This window comes from Sturnira hondurensis, unplaced genomic scaffold (assembly GCF_014824575.4).
Source record: "Sturnira hondurensis isolate 20B ecotype Veracruz unplaced genomic scaffold, ASM1482457v3 Scaffold0010154, whole genome shotgun sequence".
Taxonomy (NCBI): Eukaryota; Metazoa; Chordata; class Mammalia; order Chiroptera; family Phyllostomidae; genus Sturnira; species Sturnira hondurensis.
Window position 1 is genome coordinate 128151 of NW_028082785.1, and position 5825 is coordinate 133975.

The following is a 5825-nucleotide window of genomic DNA, read 5'->3' on the forward strand; positions in this document are numbered from 1 at the left end:
TAGTGTGCTAAAGAATAACTGTTCCATATATTCTCTATGGGGATTTCAGGAAGGTTAATTAAATGTAACTGACAAATTACACAATTAAATTCCACATACATTATATAATGAGGTGTAAAGTTTGGTAATGATGGCTTCTATCATTCACTATATGTCCTCGGTATAGTGCTCCTAAGAAATGCCCAAATTAAAAAATTTCATGCAAAGAAGAGGGGATCTACTTCCATGGAGTTGAGCCAGGCTCATCCAGCCATTTCTGGGCCTTCAGAGTCCCCCGTTTGACTTATGGTCTCTTCCAGACCTGCCATTTAATGTTAAAGGGAAAGAAGTGAGTTACATTTCAGAGCTTACCACTCCATCCAACACACATGTGCAGCAATAAGTAAAGACTTTCATGTGCACAAAGCAAAGTAAATGGATTTTGAAGTTGAGGGAATATAACTGGGTTGAATGAATCCCTTATCCAGAGATGCTACGCATCTTTTCCATGCTATATGTGTTGGTCCTTATATCACACTGCTGGAACACAGCAAACACACATTTAACTCATACTGGAAATGGTGGAATAAGGAATTGTGGGGTAGTATAGGTCTCATGTAGCCAGGAATGAGAGAAAGAGAAGTGAGAAAAAGATGTTTAAAAATATTGCTGCTTGTGATAAATGAAATTCATCTTTGTATTTCCTTTTCTTTTTCTAAGTAACAATAATAAAGCTTGTAATTGTCATTTAAAAATAAAAAATGAACCAGAGGATCGTGGTTCGATTCCCAGTCAGGGCACATGGCTGGGTTGCAGGTCAGTTCCCAGCAGGGAACTCATGAGAGGCAACCATACACTGATATTTCTCTCCCTCTCTCCTTCCCTTCCCCTCTAAAGATAAATAAATGAAATCTTTAGAAAATAAATAAATAATAAATAAATAAAATTAAAAATGAAGAAGTCATACTAATTCAAGTATATACACTTAAGACAAGTGAGAGGAATTGAGTAAAAAAAGAGAAAAGAATTAAAATAGTGCCAGTGATTCTGTTAGCAATTCCATTAACCAAATGTGCCACCAAATAAAGGTCCAGTAAGAGTTACACATCTGATCTTTCTTTAACCCACCCCATCTCTGAATTCCTCTATTTGTATAAGCTTCTCAATGTTATGAGTTATTCCAGTGTTTAAAAATATACATTTTTATCATATAGTATGACTTTTAAATGTAATACAACTGCTTAATCTATTTCTTTTTTTTCATTTTTTTAATTTAATTCTTGTTCAAGTACAGTTTTCTGTCTTATATTCCCAGCCCTGCCCACCCCCCCAGTGCTCCCCACCTCTCTCCCATTTCCACCCCCGACCTTAGTTATTGTTCATGTGTCCTTTATACTTGTTCATGTGAATCCTTCCCCTTTTCCCCTGTGATATTTCTTAATTGAATAAAGCTGGGGGAAAGGCTCCCAAAGGCTGTCATTGAGAGTACACCAATGTGGTGTCTAGACAAAACCAAAGCCCATAATATTAAGAATGATCAAACATAATTTTGACTTTAAATAATACCATGTGTACTGACATCAAACTCTAACTCTCATGTTCGATTGATTTCAGTGCACTGAGATGAGAATAAAATCTTTCTCTCCCAAATGAATTATGGAATCTCTAGACTGTCATAAAGAAATAAGATTTACTGAATTTTGGAATGAATTAGTATTTACCAAAAGCCACTACTATTATATAAATCAGTTTTATGTTTACTATCTATAAAATAATTTTCAGAAGTTAGCTACATAACTTTCTTATCTCTTCTACTAGAGAGTAAGATTCTGGACATTTTTCTCAGAGCATTAGCACATTTCACTGCACAGTCTTGTGAATGAATGAGCAAGTTATTTCAAACACTCTTCTATTAGATTATATTGACATCCAAAAAGACATTAAATATAATCAGATGCCTGAACATTTTGGCATATGAATAATACTATGCTTTTATATTCTTCTAAATCAAAATAGAGTCAACTAATTATCTTACGTTAAAAACAAAACAGGAAAATCAGTATGGTATAACAACCAATGACACACAGGAGATCTAATCTGATTAAAAATAAACCTTTTCTTACTTAATTCATTAAATTTTAAGGATTGATTTTAAAAATATACACCAAAAGAAAATACTACAATTCTCTATAAACGTTAATATATACTGACTACTTAAAACAAGCCAATGAACTCTGGCTGGTGTGATTCAACGGATTGAGTGTGGACTGCCAACCAAAGGGTCACAAGTTCGATTCCCAGTCAGGGCACATGCCTGGGTTGAAGGCCAGGTCCCCAGTATCGGGAGTACAAGAAACAACCACAGATTGACATTTTTCTCCCTCTTTCTCTTCCCCTCTCTCTAAAAATGAATAAATAAAATCTTTTTTAAAAGAATCCAGTGAGACAGGTACTATTCTTACACTTATTTTGCAGGTGATAAAAATGTCATGAGAAGTCTATTTTTCTAATGTCACACAGCTGGTGTCAGTGCTAGAATTTGGGTCCAGAGCTTTAAATATGATCTCTCCATCATACTACCTAGTGCTAGATACATGACATTAACCACCTATATATATACAGAAATAATTTCCCTTTTTGCCCTGCTTGGAGTGAGAATTTTTATATGCATGAATGAGATTCTGAATATCAACACTTCTTTTAAGAACCATATTCCCAAAGCAATATAATTGAACATGAAATAATAATGGAAGAAAAGAAAAACCTTTGGAAGCATTTTTTTAATTTAACAGTACATGAGAAAATAATGCACCAATCGGCAAAATATGTCCTCTGGATCAATTCTAGGCTGTAGAAGCAGTTTGCAAAGAAAAACAAATTCTTGGTACTAACAATTCATCAATAAAGCTTTCATGAGTGAAAAATAAAAGCACTTTTATATTATTGTAACTATTTCTATGGAAGTCTAAATAAAAATCTAAGCATATTGATAATCTTTCTAATCATGAATATTTTAAGCATGCAATTGCTTCTTGAACCCATGTTTTAACTAAAATTATGTGGAAGAATCATTATCTATTATGGGTTAGCATCCTTTAGACTGACAAAGACAGGCACCCCTGAAAAAAGACTAAATGCAGGCTTCATCCCATCAATTACTTGCAAAAGGCCTAGTCACTGCATTTTCTTTATATCTGGAAATAGACATGCTTCTACATTTTTCTATGTATTTTAATGAATTCACGTTTTTCAGTACTCATTCTAATACAAAAATGGGCCTAGCTATTCCCCATGTCCTTCCTGTCTCTAATGTGTTTTTTCCTCTTCTTTGCTGTCATGCTTTTCCTATGTGAGCACCTATAGCTATTCAATAAATATTTGTTGAATTATGAATGATCACATAAACAAAACCCCCCAAATCCTAAACCAATTTTACATGTTGATTTTTTAGCCTTCAAACACCATCTATTATTATTTTCCTAATAGACCAAATTGACATTTAAAAATAACAATTTCAATCTGGTTTTATTTGAGGTGCAACCCAGAACTTTTAGGAAACTGTACAGGTCCTTTACTACCTCTAGCTTTAAGACTGACAGATGTAGCTGGACTCTAATTCAGATGACCTCATCCAATGAAGTTCTGAAGTTAATGAAGAGGGTGTGGTTCATTCCCCATAAGCTTAAATTGAATAAATCATGTATTTTTTTCTTATTTTTTTTATTCCTAACCCTTCTATTCAGACTCTGACATTTGGGTCTTCATCTCTAGAAACTTTAAACTTAAAAATGTTTTTTTTAACTTTAAAATAGAAAAAATTCTGTTTTACCTTAGTTACAATATATAGCTAAATTCATTAAATACAATTTGAATATTAGGTTGAAGTACCATTTTAATAGGTTGAATTCTACTTCCGCTGCTTGTTTTTCAGATTCTCTCTACCTGAAATAACCAATCACCTATATCAACAAAGACACACTTACACTCTGGAGAAGAGGTCCCACCAGTAAAAATATTCAAGCTTCAAAATTTCCAGCTGGATGGTTGCCAATTAGGAAGAAAGAGTACACAATGCTTTCATAAGTAGTAAGAAAAGAGCCTGACAAAGGATTTTAGCTAATTCTATGTGGGTGGAAATTTCAGTCAAGAGGGAAAAAATCTCATAAGAAAGATATTAAAGAGAAAAGAACAAACTTTTGTAAAGCTGCAAGGTAAAAGTACAGTAACTTTCCAAACTTGACATAATCAAATGTATGTCACAAATATGCTGCATGCCTCTATCAAAAAGTCATCAAGAAATCCCTTTTTAGCACCTCCCATTGATATGACCTAAGTTTGTAAAATTTAGAAGTATAGGCATCATGACATTTTTTGTGCATGTATGAAAAGCTTTGCAACAACTTTGAGACCAGTACCATAGGAAAGATTAAAGATGATGTAGAGCAGTCCTGGCTGGTGTGGTTCAGCAGATTGAATGCTGGCCTGTGGACCAAAGGGTCACTGGTTCAATTCCCAGTCAGGGCACATGCCTGGGTTGCGGGCCAGGTCCCCAGTAGGAGGCACATGAGAGGCGACCACACATTGATGTTTCTCTCCCTCTCTTTCTCCTTCTCTTCTCTCTCTAAGAATAAACAAATAAAATCATTTTAAAAAGATGATGGGGGGGGCAAATATGCGTAGTATAGTGGCTGAGGGTACAGATTCTTTAGTTGGGCTTTCTGAATGTGATCTTGATTTGTCTACATTTTGCCCATATAACCACAATTAAATTGTGCAGCCTTTCAGCCCTCAGCTTGCTTGCCTCTAAATCACACCAAATTAATAGAATTCTCCAAAAGGAATGAAGAAGTTGGACATGAAGCTCTGGGGACAGTGCTGTGCTACAGGACAACTGGAGTTATGAGTTGCTTGTGGGCAACCAGATTCACAAGGCAAAAATTGAAAAATAAATAAGCAAGACCTTCCCCACATCAATCTGATGCTACATTTACTTAACTTTATAAAACAATCCAAGACTGGAGTTACAACAGGTACATCAGTGGCATGTCATCAGGAGTCCCAGCGTGTGCCCAAGTACACAGATTTTTTTACCCCATCACCTATATGAAGTGAACACATCCATGTGAGTCACTTGGACACAAAGAAACCACAAGCCCATCCCCCTGTTAATACTTTATACTGTCCTAGTCACATAGGTCGGGGTCCTCCATGCCAAAGCTCCCTCAACACAGGTGCTGTCCCACACAATAAAGAAGGCAAATACTACATGCTCCATTTATCTTTACTGTTTCCAAAGAAATAATGCTACAGAGCCCAGGGTCATTCTCAGTCAGGTCTGCATCAGTCCAGGCCTGATGGTAGGCCTTTACTCACAGTCTATCATGTAGAAAGTCCTCTAGAAATATTACCTACCATTGTTCCAAGTAGCAAACAAGTAATATTCTATGTGGGTTAGTGCATACCCTCACTATTAATGAAGATACTGTCAATAGTACATGAACATGAAGACTGCCAGAAGAATCTAAACTACCCACTGAGTACTGAGACAGTAACTACACGGCGAGCAAAAGTAGGCTTAGAGTTGTGAGTATGCAAAACACAGTTTATTCTTATATTATTATTATTTATTTATTGAATTATTTTCCATATGAACACCTACTTTTGCCTTGTATATGTTGAGAGTACTAAGAATCCTGTTTATGCCTGATAACTTATCTGTTTCCCCCTTAATCTAGTAACCGAAATTCTAATTTTTCTTTGGGAGGCCTATTCTTACCCCAGTCTCATGTAGTTCTGATGGAGGTGACCCACCCTTGTATTTAAGGGTAGGACTTGCATTGCAGGCT